Below are 23,625 nucleotides of genomic sequence, written 5' to 3'. Positions count from 1 at the left end.
TTTGCTGGGGATCCTCTCCCCAACTGCCATCTATATATGGAGAAGTAATGGAGTCTACCACGAGTGAACACAAAAGCTGCACTCAATCAAGGGCCCTTTGACTCACTGCATTGTATCTCAGAGTGCTGATCCCCAACCAGCCACAGACACACAGAAACAAATACAGAACTTGTACTCACTGCAGGCCAAAACTTACATGTATTTGTAAAGGTAAAACTTGTTATGGGACTCATATTAACATAAAAGTCCCCCTCCACTCAAAAATATGCTTTTGTTATTGAAGTATGTGTAGAGTTTGACACAAGCAAGATGTTTTTGTTTTTTTATCAGTCCGCTGAAAGTGGAAAGTTTCTCTGTGCTGATTGAAAATATGATTTTAAGGGGTGGGCCTACAAGCATGGTTTGTGAAATCCCAACTAGTTTGGGGAGTCAATCCTGGTCTGTTTTGCAAGTTATACACCCGTGATTTAGAAACTTGAAGCTGCCAGTTCATAAACTTTGAGATTGGACTTTACAGCGAAGTACGAGATATCTTGTGTTCAGAAGGAACATTTTTAGAAAAATTAAAATAAAAAAAAATATTCTTAGATTCTGGAATTCTTTATGCACTAGAAGAAGTAGATGCCCTTTCAAGGATTTAAATGTGGAAATTGTTGTTGTTTTTGCATAAAAAACCACATCAGACACACAATATTGTATAAGTCTAAATGCATGTGTGGAGGGTAGGGAGGGGCGTTCTGGCAAAAATATCATGTCACAATTGTTTTTAAAGTAAAATCAGGATCACAATTTTATCACGTTTTTTAACATTAATTATTCATTATTTTGCAAGTGCAACCAAATTATTTCCCTATGTAAAAACATAGCCCCAAAGAGAAAATATTTAACAAAGCATTTAGGCCAAAGAACCTTTCTGAACATATTTGAATAAGTATGGGCATTTTTGACAACTTGTGCCAATGGACTTTTAACACAAAGCTACCTGTTGCCTCAGCTGGATGTGGTGTGGCTGTGGTCTCCTTGCTGTTTCACTCTCAGCAGACTGTTTAGGATGTTGTCTCTTTAGGTGGTTGAAAAGGTTTGTTGTTACCATCCGACGTGCGCACCTTGTGAGACTGTGTGTGCATGCTTGCGTGTGTGTGTGTGTGTGTGTATGTGTGGCAGGTTTGGGCAGAAAGGCAGCCTCTGTGAAGTAGTGTTGTTTTTGGCGGCCTGTTTTACTTTTAGTCTAGTCTAGTTTTAGTCGACTAAAAGTCTGAGAGTTTTAGTCTAGTTTTAGTCGACTAAAAGTCTGAGTTTTAGTCTAGTTTTAGTCGACTAAAACTTATGACATTTTAGTCTTGTTTTAGTCAAAGAAAATTCAGTGATGCAATTATATTTAATCAATATAATAAAAGTACCTAGTAGTATTGACGAAACCAACATTTTTTTTTAGCCAAACCCATGCAGATATCTTTAGTTTACATGCATGTACAGGTCTAGAATAAGTAATCCAATTTATGTCGATGCTAAATTCAGTTCAGTGTGATTTGCTCTGTGAAATACAAAACTAGTGAAAGTATTTGGTCAACAAGGGGGGAGTCAGTCAGGTAGGAACTAAAAACACAGTTTACACTCTCACAAATAAATACACATACACACGCTAGCCGCGCGCGCACACACACACACACACACACACGCTAGTCTCTCTCACAAACATGCTAGTCTCTCGCGCACACACACACACACGCGCTAGTCTCTCTCTCACAAACACGCTATTCTCTCACACACGCACGCGCGCACAGACACACACACCTCCAGTGGCTAACGCCAAAGCTAGCGTTAAAATCTGACACATTAACCGTAGCCTCATGTCGAATGAGCTTAATAAAACAGAAAGTATCGTTACGTTATGTCTTGACTCACCTAAATGTCATTATGGGATGCCCTGGGGTGTCTCTTAAGACCCGTGGTGTTTTTTCCTGTGATTTTTTGGCTGCATTTATCGCTTTCTTTTTCCACAACACATGCTGTTTTGCTTTCCACGTCTATGTAATGAAAGTGTTTCTTCTTTTCCTCTCAAACACGAGCCCCTTCTGGTGTCACAATTTGTTCTCATGTTTCTTTAGTTTAGTTAACTCTAACGCTGAGCCACAGCAGCGTCAGCTTCAGAATCCAAATAATGCGCGTGTGGGGATTGAGGAAGTGACGTCGCCCAGACGCGAGACTGGGAGAAAACTACAAAATATTAATAATAATAACGTGACTAAACGAGAAGAAACAACGTTATTTCGTCTCGTTTTCGTTAACGAAAATGAAGAGACATTTCGTCTCGTTTTTATTCGTCAACGAGATTGCATTATATATTTCGTCTTAGTCATCGTCACATGCCCAGCATTTTCGTTTCGTCTCGTCTAGTTTTCGTCACGTGATAGAGGTTCGTTGATGAAGATATTTCGTCATCATTTTCGTTGACGAAAGCAACCCTACTGTGAAGTTCACATTAGTAGTCCGCGGTTGCACGGGACATTTAGCCGTTTTTTTATCTGCATATATTACAGCAATTTTATGAATAAGTGAGACGCAATAGTCTGACACTTGCGTGCTGTTAGGGCACTGTAGCTTCTTTTTATATTTTTCAGTCATCACTTGCAGCTGCTCTCAAACATAATGGGGAATTAGAAATCCTCGTCACTGCCTGTACTTCGCTATGATTGGTTGATCAGCATATCTTTAGGGCGGTGCATGAGGCGGACTAGTCAATAGTCGGATTTGGCTGAGGGAAAAAAAAAAAAACATGGCGATACTACAATATATCTGCTTTGGCAGATCATCAACACGTTCTAATCCTTTACCATCTAAAATCATCTTATGACATATTGTGTTTATTTTCAGGTTCATGCTCTTTAAAGGCACTAATTCTGAATGTGGCCTGTGTGCATTAATCTGTGGATGGAGCATTTTGGTATTTTCACAGTATTAATAAAGCACCCTGTCTTGCTTTATGAGAAAAATACAATAATTAAAAAACACATCATGTCATGATGGTCATGTGTTTGACTTGTGGCTCAATTTAAAGCTCATTCAGTGTTCACATGTAGCTCTTGAAGCCATTGATTTTTTTTTCTATTTTTTTTTATTTTCTATTTAACAGGGACAATGCACCTTATATTTACTGCACTTAACATTTAACATCGCCAATATAGAACAGAATCTTGTTTACCTGTATGTTTCTAACAAAGGCTGAGTTGGAAAACATTTGAGTGGTTGACCTTTCCTTTGTTCTTTGTGATGCTGCAGAGGCTTTTGTTTCACCCTCTACCTCGACTTGTCAGCACGAGCTGATAAAATAATGTGCATCCAAATGGCGTATATACAGTATATATACGGTATATTGAGAAACATTTACCCCATTGCTTGGCGCCAATTATTCTAATTACACACTTTGCAACAGTGCAATTTTCTGTAGAGGCTGTTATGTTGACAAGTGAGGAGTCACATTCACTGTCGTTGCTTCCATTCTATCCTGAGCATTCTCTAAAGCCCTCGGAAGAGGGTGCTTGCTTTGTATAGTAAACAAGACTTCCACGGATTATGTAAAGCTATTCTTTGGTTAGAGGTCCTGAGACACGGGGCGCATTCACAAAATTGGGAGATATTGATGCTGACATTTTATAAGCCTAATGACAAACAATGTGGAAATCAGCTAATGTGTACTGTATGTGCATGGTGGATGTCCTATGGAGACATAGAGGGATTTCCAAGTGTTTATAAGGCTCTCTAAAGCTGTTCTCAAGCGTTTTTCAGCCAAGGACCCCTTACGAGTTAGCAGATTCCCGGTATGCATGATCCTTGGAATTACTTGACGTAGGCCATGTTTTTTTACACTAATAAAGCCTTATCTATGTGAAAGTACAACACAATATATATGTACTAGAAAGATACTAAAGGTGTTTTAAAGATACTTCCACCATGTCAACATAGAATGAACTCAAAAAACAACGCAATTGACATTAATCAGCTGCAAGTCACACTGTACATAAACAAAATATCAAAGGCAAATTTAGAGAAAAAGGGCTAATTTAAGTGCATTTCAGAACACACACATATATACGTCAAGAGAAGTATTCAATCTCAAAAAAGGTTTGAAAAAGCAATTTATTTTAAATAGTACACAATTTGTTACATTAGAACATGATCTATGAACTATGTTTGTTCTAAAAATGTAAATATTATCCATTGAACTTAACTAATTCAACTAGTTAGTTATGCACCAGCTGACTAATTAGCTGACTAAAATATTTTTTTCCAAACCATTTAAATTAATGAATATGAAAACTATTCATGGATCCCCCCGGCAAGAGACAAGTTTATTTATAAGGCGCATTTCATACGACAGGCGAATACTCTATGTGCTTTACAAGAAAAAAAGCAAATACATAAAATTAGGAAAAGCAAAATGCAAAGATTGCGCATGACATAAACATATAAGAAGGTGACACGTCAGTTAACAAAAAACAAGTACAATTTATTAAAATGAAAAACAATAATAAATAAATAATCAAGTTTTACCTGTTTAACTAAAAGCTTTCAAATAAAATACATGTAGTCTGCTTTTAAAAGAAGACACTGTTCCAACCTTCAGACCTTAATTCCTGTGGTAGATAATTCCAGAATGTTCCATAATGACTGTACCCTTTGGGTTCCCTAGACCAGAAGTTAACTTTTCAATGTAAACTAGCAAACCTGCAATCAAAAACTGCTTGCCAGAAATCATTAACACAAAGCTAGCATGTATTTAATCACAGGGTTTGAGCCTTTTCTCATGTAAAGAGGATAAAAAAAGTTTTGTGCTGCCTGAATTTTAATCCAGATTTCACTATAAATGATACATATGAAGAAAACGGCTGTATTAAAACAAAGGCTTACTGTCTATGTGCAGCCCGTTTTGCTGCAGAAGGATTGTAGTAGAAGCAGAACATGTCAATTTAGTCAAGTATTTTCTAAATCCTTAGTTGAGGGTGTTTTTGAATAATAAACAAGGCTCGAGCGGATTATGCTTTACTCTTTCACTGTTGGAGGTCGGAAGACTGAGGCCACGTTAGACAAATCCCAGAGCTTTGCTGCTGACATTTGATTAAGCCAAATGGAAAACAATATGGACATCACCACTATGTGGCCCAGTATAATTATGATGTCATGCAGTTTGTTTTTATTCCCTTTCATCCAGGGAGAGAAAGTAAGAGGAGGGAAAAAAGAAAAAGAGAAAAGTAAAAAAGATGAGACAAGGCAACGTGACCAGAACAATAACATAACGACTGTGCCTACACCGCATGGTTTCTTCTCTCCCGCTGAGAAAAGAGACTCAAACAAAAGGAAATGCACACACAGTCGGCTCTTCTTCACAGGGAAAAATTGTTCAGCATAATACCTAAATATCACCACCTCATCTTCTCTTCCAAATACGTCTGAGCACTGTCACACTTATCCTGTGACCCTAAAAGCCTGTCTCAGGCTTTGAAGCACTGCAAATGGCGCAATCCACTCCTAGTGGCACTATTCAATAGTCAATTGAACATTTTTTGTTGAACCTATTGGCACTGTCCGCTTCTTTCTCGGGAATGTCTCTGCCAGTTTGGGTTTCATCAGCTGCGTTTTATATGTCTATGGGTCTGATTCTATGATAAAAAAGGCTTTATGTGGCGCTTCTGTCCACTTGAGTTGGAAGGTGCCAGCCAGAAAAAATCAATACGTAGCTTTCTTTTCTTCTTGTATTTTATCACACATAAAATTGTATGATTCATTATCTAGGATGACTAAATGGATCACAATTCCATGGCCCAGCAATTGCATTAATTCAAATTAAAGGTCTTATATTATGCTCATTTTCATGTTCATACTTGTAATTTGGGTTTCAACAAGAACATGTTTACATGCTTTGATACTCAAAAACATAATTTTTCTGATATTGTCTGAATATACTGTACCTGTTTTCAAGACCCCCTTCTCAAAAAGCCCAGTCTGTTCTGATTGGTCAGGGTTGGCATCTGCTCCTCTGCACCATCTTCACAACCATACAGAAGTCCCGAAGTCCTGTTTAAACTTTTTTGGATACTAGTTGTGCGCATTTCTATGTGGACTTTTTTTTTTTACAATATGGTACGTTTAATTTTAATTTCAGTGATTCAAATAGAGACTTAAACTCATACAAAATGATGTTCTACTAGTGGAATGCAGGTAGACAGACAGACAGACAAAAAAACTACTCTAAATATGCCGATATGATCTTATGATCCATATTTTAGTGTGTTGAGAAAGAGACCGTGAATTTCAATCACATGTTTTGTTAATATAACCTTGTATTTTACATATGGTAATCCACAAGGCAAGCACCATAGGAAAGATCAATTGCATGATAAAGGCAATTGCTTCTGGCAGAGAGTGTGTGTGTGTGTGAGTGTGTGCGTGCGTGTGTGTGTGTGTGTGTGTGTGTGTGTGTGTGTGTGTGTGTGTATGTACGTCCTTCACCTTGGCTCTGCATATCAGCTGAAAAAACCAACACAATTTCCCATCTTTTATGAGGTTGCTGCAAACAATTTGAGACCTCCTCAACCTGTATGGTGTATTTTACTGCTTACCCTTGCTGAATAAAAATAGCCTTGCCTATATGCATCCTTGGAATTTACTCAAACTCACTCCCGGTGAATATCAGAGCATATTCAAGTTTTTTTTTCTTAAACAATACATTACTGTCAGGCTGCAAAATAGGACACAACTTTGAGTTTCTCAATTTAGTCCTGTGATATTTTTTATTCTATTCAGAAGCATATAAAAGTACCAAATACACTCCTCCTCTTCCTTTCCGAAAAAAACAATGCAGTCCTCATGCTTTTGTTCCTCGCTCCTGACAATCAACACCAAGGTTTCTGCATTGTTATTCTTTTCCTTTCTGCTGCATTCCCTGAAAGCCCTCAAGCATGATAAATAAATGATCAAAATGTGAACAGTACTAACTGTTGACGTAAATCACCTCTTGGATTATTGAGTTTGACGATGGGACTAAAGCTTTAATCAATAGGGGTAGTTTCATCCATAGATAAATACGGAGTGTGATGATAAAACCTTGAGGGGATAAAGGTGTCATGGTAAATGGTAAATGAGTGTGATACTGTAGCACATTTTTTTTTAAGCCAAAAATGGTTGCAAATCGACAAAAGTGGTGCAATGTTTCTAGTTAAACATGCAAAGTTGTTGAAAAAGCACTATCCCAGCATGCTTCGAGTGAGGATGACCAGTTTAGTGGCCTCATATCCAGGTGTAACATACACAATTCACATTTTGGGTTTTGAAGTCAGAGCTTTTATGTTTCTTGTCGTCAGATGTGTGTTTTTTGAGTGCAACTTTTCTCCAGAAGTGTAAACAAGTCTATATTCATACCAGGCAAGCTCCGTCGTTCTTGTTTATTTGACTATTTGGTTGTTAGGAGTTGACTCAGTGTGATTTTTCACTTCATTAGCCAGTTCTTCCCAACACTAGATCTAATGGTAAGCATGGATAATTGCTTGTATTTTCAAGGATACAACTTCATCCCCCTTTGCAAATATAAGAAAACACAAAACCTTTTATTAAAAGTTCATAATAGTTACACGTATATCATATCTGTCTTCATCTTTCAAATAGTGACAAATGTATATTTGAAAGTCAACTTTTTAAGTCTTTGGTTGTCGGATCTCTTACTGAGAAAAGCACCAAATAATATTGCAGTATTCAGCATTATGTAGTATTTTAAAGGTCCCATACATAGACTGAATATGAAGATGGGCAACCTGTCTCCTCTGCCGTCCATTATACAAAAGTGAAGCCATGGGGCAGCCGGTGGCTAAGTGGTTAGAGCAGTTGATCCATGTAAAGAGGCTGAAGGTCCTCGAGGCAGCAGGAGCGCATACGACTCCGACCTGATAAAAGGCTTGAAAACTGCCCAAACAATAATCTTTAAAAAAAAAAAATTCTGCCTGAGTTTTTTACGGATATGGGCACCACCATGATGTAATTTTGAAACCAAAGTATGCATAGTCATGTTGACATGGCATTGAGGTCCCAACCATCAAGCTGGTCTCCCGCATTTTTCGTATGTATAACAACGAAAAGTAATGGACAATAAATTTTGCATTTTCCAGGTATTTATTGCATGTGTATTCCACATTTTTGTAAACCACACCATTTTTCCTAATCCTAACCAAGTAGTTTCCATGCCTAACCCCAACTGTCACCTTTTGTTGGCTAAAACCAGAAACGTAATGGAAGCTTTGGTACCCAACACAACGGACACCAAAAGCAACGTTAGCGGGCCATGTCTGGTGCATCACCTTATTGCGGTCGACTTGAATACATCGTTTTATAAGATATTTTTTATATACTTTTTTGTGCTGAACTTTTCATAGGATATCGATCCAACCTGTTCATGAGATTACGTTGCACCCATAAACCAACAAGACGGGTTAATCATTAAGTTTCATCTAATTTTTACTGCTTGATCATCATAACAATGAATTAAAACAAAGCGTACAAGAAAAATGTGCGCTCGAACATAACTCAGCCTGGTAATAACTACATAAAATGGCAGAAATCGTCTTTGGGGAATATTTAAAAGTTTAGCCCATGTCCAATTAAACAGAAAACATGATCGAGTAGAAATACAAAATAATACAAAGGACCTGAAAATTAGTTCAAGTTTGTATTATGTAGTAATTTTAAAAGCCGTTGCTTTTTTTCTCCTTTGCTTACGCTTCATCAACAAATATTGAGGTTGACACACTAGATGACTTCAGTCAGAACTCAGTTGGACCCGCAGTGTGAAAGGGTAAAGAGCAGCAAGCGCTGGACCTGCTAATGACTCCAGACTTGTAAGTCTGTTTTTTTTTCTTTTTCAAACTATGTTTTGATTTCTTGGCCTTGCACAGGGCACTCCTTCTAAACAAGACTAACTGACCCTGGCAAAAGCCAGCAAAAGTTTTGGCTCACGAAGAAAAGAGACTTAACTGGAAAAAAAACTCCCTTTCACACAGACTCCTACAGTACAGCTCCACTGTTGATAAGTTGCTATACAAATTTAATTGAAGAGATAAATCACATCAAATGTATAAAATGGCAGTGTGCCTGCACCAGTTCACAGAAGCATGCACTCAAAATTAAGTGAAAGTCATCCATTTTCCCAGGTCACTGCATCTTCTTTTTTTAACTTCTTCTGAAAATCAACAATATTATCTACAAACTACATTTATATCCATGAGCAAAATCTGTTTGTTTCTTGATGTTGATGATTGAAATATGAATATGTTAAACAGGCAAGGTAGGTCAAATGAGTTGCACCCTGGGAAGTGTAGGATTCTATACGTTTGTGCTTAAAATGCCTCTTATGTAGCAGATTTGACTCTTTTTGAATCTGTTATGCAATGTATTTTGTCACCAACTACCCCTTGTGAAAATATTGTATATATGAGAAAACAGTTTTATTTCACCTTTCTCACAATTTCACATTGATTATTCACAAAGCATGTGTAAATGGCAACTATGTTAATGTATGGTTTAACATATTTTCCTATGTATGAATGTACTTTGGGATGAATGCAAATAGGACTCTGTAAATTAGTCTGTTAAAACAGCTTATATAGTTAAATTGACGTGTAGTTATTTAGTTCAGGAACGCTTAGGGTACCAGACAGTTAAATGTATTATATCAAAAAAACGTATCAATATCTGAGTAAAAACTCCATTGGGCATTAATACAATGTAAGGAAACATGCAAGGTAAAATAAGGCTACCAATGTATAAAATAAAAAATTTCTCTCCCTGTATTCCATTATTTGCCAGTGACTGCACAAAATGTCAGAATGGTCCACCTGGAGGGCGCTGCGCAGATGGAGAGGATTCTCCGTTGGAACCCAAAGCTCTTGACAGCAGGAGGCCAGGAGGAGTTCAGGAGGCCTGCGCAAAAACACCTAAAGGGAACTGAACAGAAGCCCAAAAACAAATCTACACATCAGAACCAAGGTATTCACAATGAGGTGCATGTTTGTGGAAGAAGAGAGCACAGTCAAAGGTGTGAAGGTAGCAGAGTGCATTTTGAGTGTGTTTTGCCCAACCTCGATTGCCAGATGTAGACCCCCTGTTTTTTTGGGAAGAAGAATAAAAGAGAAAATATCCATTTTTCAAAATCTACTGTGGATTTTGAACACAGCCATTAAAGCTGAAATAAGGGATCCTGTAGGGATTTTGGTTTTGAATGTAAAAAAAGATGCTGATACGTGGTTAAAAGATGCAGAAGTTTGCCCTATTTGGATTGTAGTCCTCAAAAGTTTTATGAAATGAAAATACTGGAAAGTCCATTGGGATAATAATGGCAGCTAATATATTCAATATGAGACAGCTTATACTTTTAATGCTATGAGATCAAATGCATTTTATATAAGTTATTTTCCACCACTGCAGCTGTTTAGATGCCGTTCTTGAAAGACTTATATCCTATATGCTGTATATTTATATATTTTTACTGTGTTTAAAAAATATGAATACAGTTTTTGACTCAGTTACGGCCTCTTAAAATAGATGGATGAAGACACCACCTGCTGAGGCACTTTGTAACAATCCTGTTCATAAGTTGTTGTGGTATTAACTCTCTGTTGGTGTGCTGGCAGGCATAGATGCTTTTTCCCCAATTACAGTGGAGGGATGTCTGTGGGGGCTCAGGTCAAGTTCTGTAGGTTCCTAGCCCTTAAGGGCTTGTTATGGATCTCAAACTCATCTCTGTGAGCTGTCTTAACTCCTGCGGTCAACAGGATTTCGACCTTTCCATCCAAGAGCACTTCTTTTATGGGACGTTGTGGGTGCAGAAGGGGTTGTGGTGGTGGTGGTGTGTGTGTGTGTGTGTGTGTGTGTGTATGGGGGGGGAGGGGGGGGGTGTTAGTCCTATTTATTTTTTCACCAGCGCTGCATTTATGTTGACAGTTAATTTAAGCGGATCAAGGTGTCCACATGCCTTGTCTAAAGCAAAGGCTTAGTATAACAAATAGCAGGGCAGTAAACTCCAAAGTCTATCTCTGCAGCTGCACTGCCCACTCTCTGTCTGTAAGATTAACCTTACCGGCACTGGTGACATGGTTTCGATTATTTCCATAGCAGCGGGAGTGGTGCCTGGATTTACAGGATCCTGACAAACATCTGCATTTCAACTTAGCAAAAATAAGAAGTGAGATCAAAGACTGAAGAGCAGAGAGAAAGCCAAAGAGATAACTGCTGCCATGTTCAGGAGAAGTTCAGCGGATCAATTAAGAGTGCTTTATGTCTTTTCTAATACAAGGGGATATGACTTGATCTGGCATTTCCAAAGCACCTTGTAATGTAGCCATGGCAGGTACAGGTTTAAACTTTGAAACACTTTATAGAAGAATTATTATGTTTGCTAATTTGCGTCACTCAATGTGTGATGTGTGACACTGACTGAGGTAAAAAACAAAAAAGAAATAAAGTAAAAGTAAAATAGAAACATGTCAAAAATTGTTGCTGGCCTCCTCCACACACCTCCTGGTTGGCATTGAGTTTTTTAGGCTTTGTTAGTACATTCAATCAACAATAATTCATTTAAACACCGACTCTGGATTTAAATCATTAAAGGAAATGGGATTTCTGCTAGTTTTATGTGGTTGTGCCTTTGGCATTCACATGCATCTTCGATGCCTCTGCAATGATTGTATCAAAAACTTAAATTAGGGACCAAATGAAAAGTGAAAACACATAAATGGCAACCCTGTCACATAACAAATAACATCCCCATACAACTAAACTGCATTCTCAATTAAGGTTTAGAGGAAACATATTTTCTCCTGTATTACACACCATCACACCAGTGATATGCGCATTGAAAAAAAAACTACTTGGTTAGATCTAGGACAAGATGATGGTTTGGGTTCAAATTAGTATGTCTGTTAGAAACGTATTTGTGATAATAGTATTTCGAAAATGAAAGTATCTGGCCCTCGAAACGTAATACAGAAGAAGAAGAGTTTAGTTGTATGCAGGGCAGTTGCTAGGAATTCTGGGCCCCCTGAAAGAATATCGGTGTGGGCCCCTCTACCCTATTCCTTGCCACCTTCAATTGTATTGTTTTTCAGTGTTCTGCTGTGGGGTCAAACTCAGATGAAGCAGGCACTGCTGATTCTGGAGCAGCAGAGGATAAAGGTTTATTGTTAAATTATATATATTGTATACAATAATGGTGGGCGTCAGTAGCTCAGTCCGTTGGGACTTGGCTTGGGAACCAGAAGGTGACTGGTTCAAACCATTCAAAAGTCAGTGTAAACTGTCCAAAATTCTAAATAGTCTTTTTTTTACTTTGTTTTTGTCAAAAAAACAGAACAACAACGACAAATCTTTGAACAATTAACTTTTTTTGTATTTAGACTATTCAAATGTCCCACTAATGACACATTTTACAAGACCACATTGAACACATCATGAAAACGTAACTGACCTTCGTCAGATGCTCATAATTACTGAGTAGAAATTGAATGGGTCATAATACAATTGAATGCAGCCTCTGAATGGGCGCTTACTGGAGCACTGTCCGACAGTGTTATGTGCGAAACACACAGTCACGGTGGTAGCCCCTAAATTAGTAACGTTCAGTTATAGCTACTCTAGGAACCGTCGCTCTACAATGACCTGGCGATTTTTTTTTAATGAACTGGCGACCTGTCCAGAGCGGGGCCCGATGACAGCTAGCGTAGGCTCCAGCCTGCGCCCCGTCAAAGGTAATATTACAGACATTAAATGAATGAGCAAGCAGGCTAATTGTTTAAGCCGCCCTCGGTAGTTTACTCTCACCATTCTTAAAAAAAAAGGTTTTGATGTCTTGGGCCCCTGCTCTGCTGTTCCTACACCTGACCTCTTTCTCAACTCTTTTCTGGTGTCCAGACTTGTGTTTTTTGGGGGGCATACTAACTCTGCTGCAGTTAGCTTCTCTACCGGCTAGCACTTAATTCCGATGAGGAAGAACCCCGGGAAGAAAGAGCCGCGGTGTGGACCAAACCATTTTCTAAGAAGGGGCCAGGGGGGTTATTGAATAGAATAAACATATATATAGAGTATTGTACAACTTGTGGCTTTGTTTTAATTCGGATTCATTCGTATGAATATATATTAGTTCAGTGCATAATCATTTTGTCATAGAGGCTACTGGAGCAGTGTGTGGGCCCTGGCTGGCTGTGGGCCCTTAGAATTGTCATCACCTTTCCCCCCTATACGACGGCGCTGGTTGTATGTGCGCATAATTTTCATGAGACAGGAATGGATATGTAGGATACAATACAGCCACTGGTTATCTTTATTTGAACATGAGTGGTAAAAAAGAAAAAAAACTTTAACACCCAACAATCCTCATATGGCCTTTACTTTTCAAAATGGTGCCGGAATGAATAGGCTTGTGCTGACCTTGGAGAGAACTAACCAGTGAATCAGCATGCCAGAAGTCTTAAGTCTTAATAATTGGGACACAGACACTAAAAAGTGATGGTTTGGTGTTGACAATGCCATGAGGTTTTGGAGATCCAAACAAAGCAGCATTTGATAGTGATGCAATTATTTTCTCAGCATTAGAGAATATTTTCAGGTAGTCATAACTGTGTTGCTCAGTCTACTTATTGTTTTTGAATAATATTCAAATGTATTTAAGGGGACGAAATTCTGATATTTAATAAAAAATGAAAAACTAGAAGAGTAGTGTTGGAAAGTGATGAGTCCCTTTAGAATAGGCATTATTAACATTCTCAGGTATAACCAAGCACCCTCCAGATTACACACCAAGTTAATTGACCTCTATCTGACATCAATTGTGTAGGCTTTGGTTTTATTTCAGAATAAAATCAGCTGTTCCTCAATAATTCCACTCCTAGTAGTGCATGGTAACACAAAAAATTCACCATGGTTGGAAAGATGCTTTCAAAAGAGCTTTGGGATAAAGTTGTGGATAGTCATAAGTTAGATGCTATAAGAGAAGGATATAAATTATTTCAAAGGCTTTAACTATCCCTCTGGGTACCGTTCAGAGTATTGTCCAGAAGTGGAAGGCATATGGCACCACCCAGACCTTGCCTAGATCGAGCCACCCCTCCAAACTGGATGGCCAAGCCAGGAAAAGATTGATTATGGAAGCTACCAAGAGGCCCATGGTGACCTTAAAGGAGTTACAAGCCTTAATGGCAGAGGTTGGTCAATCGGTGCATGTGACAACAATTTCACAAGTTTTACATGTATGCCAGGGTGGCAAGAAAGAAGCCTCTTCTGAAAAAAATGTCACACTGAGTCTCGTTTACAGTATGCCAAAAAAACATATTGAAGATTCTAATGCCACGTGGCAAAATGTTATATGGTCAGATAAGACAAAAATTGAACTTTTTTGGCTGAACTCTAAGCGCTATGTTTGGTGGAAACCAAACACAGCACACCACCCAAAACACACCATACCTACAGTGAAGCATTGTGTTGGCAGAATTATGTTGTGAGCTTGTTTCTCTTTAGCAGGGACTGGGCAATTGTTCAGGATTGAATTTCAGGATCATTTCAGGCTGTGAAACAAAAACAGTGTCTTTTTCAAAAGGGCATCATAACTTTCTCTAGACACGGTATATATTATATATATTACTATGCATAGTATATGGAAACAATGTACACTGATTGTTACAAAAGGGGCTGAAAAAAATCTGCAGCTTTTAAATAAACATGGTTTGCTTATCTAACAGAAAATTCCTCACACAGGTCACGCACACTTTAAGTAGCATATGAGACACAAGCAAATGATGGTGATGGTTGCCTTTAGCTTTAATATGTTTCATTTCTAATAATTATTCAGGGAACATTCTGTGTAGAAGATGATGTGATGACTAACAAAGTAGATTGTATGCTAAAGACTTAATTGGTATTTGTGACAATATAAAGGCAGTATACTCACATAGGGAGTGCAATGCATGTTTTTAGTTGATTATACATGAAAAAAACATGTCTTTTTCATGGAAACAAAGAGAGAGCATCATTAATATAACTTGGATGTGATTGTTGTCAATTGGAAGTCTGCTTAATGAGAGATATGTCAATCAATTTGAGAGGCAGCCTTGGGAAATTGTGCTAGTGTCCTTAAAGAGTACTACGTTTAAAAAAAACACACATATCTGCTATTAAATGTGAATTTAAACTTAAGTTATTTATCACCATTGCCTTGTTAAATCTATGACATTTTGCTAATGTGCAAATGTGCCAATTATAGCATTAATACTGTGCTGCAGAGTAGCATCTGCTCCTTGTATGTGTGACTTCCTGTGTGTGTCTGTATATGTGTGTGTGGGTGTATGTGTGTGGGTGTTTGTCTTACACTTCTTTGTAAAAAAAAAAAAAAAAAGCCTGAATGTGCTGCTTCAAATTAACCGATCAGCTGTCTAATCCTTCACTGAAATGGTTGCACTTCAAAGGCTCTGGCTTCTAGGCGGCCCAGCCTCACACTGCATTGCGTGCTGTCAGTGAGGTTCTATGCACTGCGTCCCTTCTGGCCTTTTTAGAACTTTTAGTTCACGTTCAAAACTGTGAAACAGAAAATGCCTCATGCTGATCTCTGAGTATCTGGCCCTCTACTCGAATGCTTTGACCCCTCAAATCATAGTAGTATAGAAGTGCCTTACCTAGCATTAGCTTGACTCATTCTCAAGGGTTTCTTCCTTTACCTTTACACCTCTCCCTCCAATCCAGTGGACATCTCTGCTCCGTCACATATTCCACAATTGCTCTTGTTTTCACAGTGCCATCTAAAGTTTACTTTTTCATCATCTTTTCTCCCGCCACAATTGTCACAAAAGGCCCTCTGTAAACCTGTAGACTTGTTATCTCAAAACTTTGGTCAAACCAGAATATTCACTCACCAGGGACACAGACCAACCGCCTGATCTCTAATCATCTCCTGTCTGCAGCTCCAGTCCATAGGGGCTCAGATGTTCAAAGCATTTTCTTCTGCTTCTATAATCTTACAGGTGCATGTAATCTTCAGAGCCATCCAATTTACCCTCTTTGCTCTGCGTACTACGTAAAAATCTGCACATTGTCCCACTAAGCCCCAGCGTTCCTCCTTCTTGAACTGACTTTAAAAAAAAAACCACACCAAAAAACAGTCACTTCCCATTCTGCTTGCATTTGCTAGAAACTAATCTCTTTAAGAAACACTCAACGTTTCATGTATTTCTTTCAAAACGGTGCCAAACTAATTGAAGTCCACTGCAGCGGCTCTCCATTTCTTTTAATGATGCTGCTATTTTTCTTGTTGTCCATTTGGCCCTAAAGCAGGCTTGGAAGAGCTGCCGCACTTATCTGGGTTTTTTTTAGGTGCAATTGTATCAAATTTCTACTTCCCAACTGCAACATATTATAAGCAAGAAACCCCAGGGATGTGCTCTGAAGCTGAACCCTCGAGGCTACCGGCCACCTGCAGCCCAAGGAATCTACCAAGTGAGCTGCTAGATTACTAAAGGGATGCGGGGGTGCAGGTGAAAGATAAAGACAAAATAGGGGGAAAAAATGACAAAGAAAATCCTTACTTCTATCTATTGTCATAGGGAATGCGGAGGCGCTGGCTAACAAGATGGATGAGCTCTCTGCATTGGCTAGGACCAAGGCTAGTGGAACTCTAATGTTCACTGGGATGTGGCTTTGGCTCCTGCACTGGACTCGAGTGAGAGCTTTCCATGTGAGTGAGCTTTCTGTTATTGGCTCAACAATATTACCTGCTTTCATCCGCCATGGCTGTTAGCATTGAGTAGCATCACCCCTGTGCGCCCTGACTGAAATGCTCTTTAATTCTTACCATGGCTCAATTCCATCTTTCTCATTAGCCTCTCCCAGTATATAAAGTGTACACCACTGGACTAGCAGTATACCGATGGAAAGGGTGCATAAAGCTCCACTGATTTCCTCCTCTACAGATCACCCGCAACCTTTTCCATCTGTCTCCAGGTATGTGCCAACTGTCAAGCAGCTGCACATTAACCTCATAAGATTGTGTTTCTATTGGGTACTCTCTATGGAGGCTATACAGTACAGGGCTGGATCTAGCTTGGCATTACTAATTACATTTTAGGAATGGATGAGCCCTAGGATTGTGACAAATATAGCTGCCAATTACAGTCCGACCGATTTATCGATAGTATCTGCCGATATTGGCCCAGACAAAGCTTGATCCATTAGTATAGGCGTATATGTTTTCGATATGCAAACCTTTTTTACAGAACATATCTTGCAACAAACGATCATTTGGGTGATTTAGAAATAGTGTTATACAGCTATTTATTTAATTACTTATTTAAATGGTCTGCAATTAACTGATACTAAACATAAAGTAATTTGTATACTTAATTTTCTCATCGTTCATTTCTAGAATTGGTTGACAATGTAATTGATTAAATATTATTTAATAAAGTTATTTGTTTAAGAAACCAGCCTTCTGAGTAACTCTTCTAGTCATATTGGTGCAAAATTGATCGACAATTCACATAGAAAAAGGTCTATTTTTATTCCAGCTCAAAAATTCCCTACTATCAGCTGCCATATTGGTAATCTGTATCACTCTCAAAAATCCCATGCTCTCTTCCCAATAGCAAGCAACATGCTTCCATGGATATTAACAACAACAAAAAAAAGACTGAAATCTTCAAAGTAAGTGAAAAGTTGCCAGTTTTACCATGCTGGTACTCACTGATAGGAATGGGGCTCCAACTACACCCAGCCAAAACTGACTCTACCCCTCTGCTATTATAGACGACTAATACATTAAACTTAACTCTCGTGTCTAGAGGCTGGGAGGCATGTTGAAAATAAGGATTTCTCTTTGATTATTTCCATTACTTTCAACATTTATCAGCTACAACTACTCCAGCTTTAAACTGAGACTGTGACTTTTGAGAGAAGAAATTTAATTATTTCTGTTACAAATGAAAAGTAGAGATGCTACCCAATATTACGCACCATTTTCTTTATTCAATGCACTCAGGGGGGTTTGCCATTTCAACCTTTGTTGGTTTGGTATGACCAGTAGATTTTTGGTGGCTAATGTAATCTTTGTGCAGAACAATAAAGTCCCTCAATCTCAGTATGTTTTACAGTTATAACACATTTGATCATTAACACCCTCAGTATGACCAAAATCGCAATTACACATAGGGCGTTGCGCAGCAATGACTTACTTTGACCCTCTTCAACATTAGTTGGCAAGAAACAGAGACAAGTACTGTAATGAGTGGTGTTACAACACATCCTGATTCATTTTCATTGACACATCTAAAGAGAAAAAGCTGTCTCAAAAGGAAAAATACTGTCTCTCGATTACAGATAAACGTATCACCCAATGAATTTACAGAGGGTTTAGTTTCTCTCTGTTTTTTTTGGTTTTGTTTTTTAATATCACAAGCTTTCATGTAAGTCATGTTCAGGCACCAATACACTGTTTGTTGCCTTCCTTCTTCTATATCCCAGCTCCCTGAGAAGCAGAGGAACATTGCTCTGACCTCTATGGTCAGTATTCTTGAGACTGGTACTGCTTATCTAATATCCATTCCTGACCCCTCTTATATCCACAGCATTTTGCCTACAGAGCCAACAGGTCAGTGAAGGACATTGTTAACATTGGCCTGCACTTTATCCTACAGCAGCTTGACAGCCTGTGAACCAATGCCAATAGAGTTTGTGGACTTCAGCTCTGGGTTTAATACCATCGTCCCGGAGACGCAACAAACCTAGCCCTCCCAGCTGACTTTGCCCCATCCCATCTGTTGGTGGATAACCAGCTTACCAACTGGTAAGACACAACAAGTGGAGCTTGAAGAGCAAATATGGAACAAACCCTTTAGCAGTGGCTTGCTAGTGCTGTTCTCATTCTACGCCAGTGGCTGCAACTACAAAGACCACCTGGGCCTCCTGGTTTCCTGGTGACTGCAGAAACCTTTTCTTCAAGATCTGAAATGGAGGAGTAACATGAGCTGCATTTCTTACTCTGCAATCATTGCATCCATCTGAAGGATCCAGATCACGTAGCATCACATCATCCAGTCAGCGAAAGCAATCCTTGGCAGCAACTTGCCCTCCCTCCAGGATTTGGAGAGCACCAGGATTAGGAAGCACATGAGTGTGCTGATGGAGCTTTCAACACCAAGATCACCACATGGACAGCTTCTCACAACCTGTCACACATGCCCTTGTTAGAAAGCACATATATCACCAGCAACGCCCAATCATTTTGTTTGCATACTTTATGTATCTGGAAATCCCAAAGAAGACAAGTAAAACTTTTGAACTACAATTCCTGGAAATCTCATGACACACTGTCAAAAAGCTAGATTCGTGTCAACTGTTTTCTTCACTTATACCGAAATAATTAGATGTAAAAGGTCTAATACTGCAATGTTTGTTGTTTGTTCAGCAACGTAATAACTCCCCGTGGGTAGACAATGTTAATACACTACCCGACCAAATAATTCCATCTCAACAAACATGGAAAATCTATGGGGTGTCATTAAGTACAGATTGCATGGTTGTCTCACACACACCCCAAAAATCCCCAGCTTTAAAACTGGTATTTGCACAAAGAATACATCATTCAAACAAGGATTAGTCTTTCTTGGTGCCAGGATACCGTAAGATTCACTAATTCCTGAAAGGACAATGTAAGAATTTGTCTATCTGACTAAGTTTTGCTCATTAAATAAAGCAATCACCAAATCTAGGGATTTAGCTGTAAGCCAGAAGTGATCATCCCTCGGATCTTATACATGCTGCTACTTCCACGTAGCTCTTTATTACACTACAATGAGAGATCAACACTAGGAGTATTAGATTGAACTTTAGACCTTGCTGTATGAGCTGTGGTTGTCATTAAAAATAGCTTCCCAGCGTTTCATCATTTTCAAATAAACTGCTCCATCATTGGGTGAGAGAAACCGCATGACCTTGAGGCCTCTGACACCCATTTTTAAAAGGTATATTCTAAATCAAGTAAAGAGAGAATTTGCAAGAATCTTTATTTTTATTGTATGACATCGTACAGGACTGCAAAATAACATTTGCTACACAGCTTTCCAGCGTAATAAAATGGACTGCCCTTATGCAGTCGCAGTCATTGCTGTAGGTAAATAATAAATGGTGGTGACCTTTTTCTTTAGTAAATGACTTAGCCAAAATAATAACATAAAAACATTTCAAAGCTGAGGGGAATCTTAATGCTTCTATTTTTTGTTATTCTGGCCATTAGTGTTAATCACACTGCGTATATATTCTGCAATGTGGCAGCCTTTATATCACACCATTTCATTCTTTTTACAATCATCATCCACACTGACAATATACTATTCAGTGAGTAATGACAAGCAATGGCTAGGCATTAATTTTAACCTCTTGGGTATCTTCCTCGTTTCACCCATGGGTCCTGGAAGAGACAAGCAACAGTGGAACCTATTAACATGAGAATGATTAATGTGGCCAGATGAACCCTGCACTGTAAATCATTCTTAAAAAGTTGATGCGCAGGACGTTGTGTAATTACATGATCACAAATGACCCTGACAAAATAGTCATGGGAGTGCACTGGAGATGGTATTTAATGTTGATTTATGGTGTTGTGTTAAGTGTGCTCATCTCACTTCTGAATGATGTGTGGAATTTGGGGGCCTTGTGTACCTAGAGAGCAAAAACATGATGGCAAAAAATAGAAAAATACATCTCAATTTGCCAATGTTTCAATTATATACATAACAGGTGCGTGTTGTGGACTCAACAGTACTCTTAAACACAGAGATGATGTCCTGCCATCAAGTGTTTCATTTTGCAAATATTTCAGATCATAACTAGTAACGTTGGTATGGTTCTTATGCTCATTTTTAGGTTCATACTTGTATTTTGGGTTTCCATGAGAACATGTTTCTGTTAAATAAAACATCATTTTTTTCATACTGTATGCCTCAATACAATTGTGTTCATCCTCTTTCTAAACAAAGCTAAATTTTATCGCCTGTCCCTCCCTTCCCTCCTGAAAAAACCCAGTCTGCTCTGATTGGTCAACATTTCTGAGTCTTCTGCATCTGCACCGTTATTGCAGACAGGAAATTACTGTAACAGCAATGTAGCGGCAATTGCTATATGTTTTTCTTAGCAACTGTACCTGAGGGGTCAAGGCCTCCACATGACTGCCAGGCAGGTTTCCTCAGTACTAATGGAGGTGTTCTTGGAGGATTCACAACAGAGACCCATCCATTCAATGTTCCAGCGGTATACAGAAGTTGTGTCAAGGACGTGCCCCATAGAAGTGTATCCTTTATAAATCCTGAAGGCCAGACTGACCCCATGTCTCCTGTGAAAATAACACTGTATAGCCGGACAAACTAAACCTAATGATGCATTCCAGCTGCCTTCATCAGCCCATAATGTCAAATATGTAAAAGTTTACGAGCAACTGTTCAATAGTGCGGAAGTGGCAATGTGAAACCAGGGCATGAGTTTACAGTAAGAATTTCTCAATACACATAATGGACTTAACTATAAGTAACTTACTGTAACTATATCCATAACTTCCATTCCTTTTAATGCTTTGTGATTAGAAACATTTCCACATTGCTAACAAGCATGTAACTGTGGAGTTTATCACTTCATTATTTACACCTCACAGTGGCTTTTTCATTGCTTTGGTTTAGGCAATATAAAACCAGTGATCAATGACCACCGGAATGCAAATACCTTACGTTCACGTAATATTATTGCCTGGCTGCTTCATTAATTAACTGGCCAATGGATTATGGGATGCTGAGAGCTACTAATGCCTGTGTCCTCGAAAAAAGGAGGCTGCATTACTTTCAGTATATGAATTGGGAGGCACATAAGAGTTAAGTACAAATAGAGTAAAACGTGCAATTTTTCTATGTACAAGGAAAAAAGTATTCGGGAACACATGCCGGCCGGTGGGGGGGGGGGGGGGGGTAGGGCACTATTGATGCTTTCATTCTGAGGTTCCTTAATGGACACTCATTTGTATGCATGCAAACTTACATGAGAATTTATTGTGCTTTTTATCATAGCTTTCGCTCGTACCCAGCTGTGCAAAGGAACTAACACACTAAGAGAGAGACAGACCTTTTGAGTGACAGACAGATTGGCAGACAGACCTGGTCACAGAAAAACTCAAAGAAATGGAGACAGAAAAATCAAAGTAACCTACTGACAAAAAGCCAGTCAAACTAAAAATGAGTGACAGGCTTTGGAAGCCAGCAAACAGACTTTGGTTACAGCTATTTAATAGAATACTGATAGGATACAGGTTCTCAGGATGTGTGTGGAAGCTCTGATAACCAGTTGGTCAGCTTGAACTCAATTGGGGTCTCCAAAAGTTGTAAGGGAAAGGGAATAAAGGAAGTGCTCTGCCTATTCTCATCCAACTCTAAATTGAGCTGTTTATCAGAGGAACAGTGGCAAAAATTTTGGCAGAGTGACAGAGAGGAGAGTGAAAGAAAAAATAAGAAGCTGAATGAATAGCTGCCGTTGTCATATGACGAGCTCTCCTGGGTTCCTTGGCCTGTTTTAAAACAGACATTTCCAACAGGGACATGAAGCTGCTCAGAGCTTTTATCACACAACTACTTCAGTGTAAGGTGATATTTAGTACACTGTTGAAACTGGCCTGTGCAGTGGAGCTGCACTTAATAAGAGCTGCTTAAACACTTTCTTATCTTGTCCAGGTGTAAAATCAAGCGGAAGTAATGAAGGCTGCACATTTGGTGGCACAGATTTATGATGCACAGACAGTGGCATATGCATATTAAGACAGTAATAAAATGCGAGCAAGGTTAACTCCCGTGCAATCTTGATAAAATTCAACTATTAAAATGGCATAAATAACCAAATTGACTTATGGATAGGGTCAAGATTTGAATTGACCCTAGCAGCTCACAAGAACTGCCGCAGGTGTTGAAGTATCCCAAAAATATTGGTGAAATCATCTGAGGTGGGAGAAAAATAAATAAATAAATGTGCGAATTTGGCATTGAAAATGGATTTAGTGATGTGTGACCTTATGAATACTACGACTCTTGAGTAAACAATAAGGTTATCAGCAAAGTAAAGGTCACTATGATGACCCTTCCCATGTTTGATGGACCGTTCTGGGTTCAAACCTATCAGACAGAACATTCCACTCATTAAAAATATGCTTTCAATTTGACCTCTATATCTGAAACCTCTTCAATGCAAATATAGCCATCACATAAGCTCTACTTATCCCTGGCTTGCTTAAAAAAAAAAAAAAAAAACTCCAGGGGCAAACCAGAGGACATCAAAGTGTCTTTATAGGCCCACTCCTTTTGAAAGCGCAACATGCCCACAGCGTCTCACATCAGACACTTGTGTGATGGGTTTTCTGTCAACAAACACGCAGGGTTACTTTTCCAGTTTAACCAAATCAACTTCAGCTGGCATACTGGCTAACAATTTACCCTGAGACCTGAGTACAGAGCAATTTTGTTGTTGTTTTATGAGGATAATGCTTACTAGAAGACTTAACATGACTTAAGTCTCAATAAAAAA

Source organism: Echiichthys vipera, assembly GCF_963691815.1.
Source record: "Echiichthys vipera genome assembly, chromosome: 23".
NCBI classification, from domain to species: Eukaryota; Metazoa; Chordata; class Actinopteri; order Perciformes; family Trachinidae; genus Echiichthys; species Echiichthys vipera.
The sequence above is the reverse complement of the archived record's forward strand: the minus strand, read 5'-3'. Positions refer to the sequence as shown.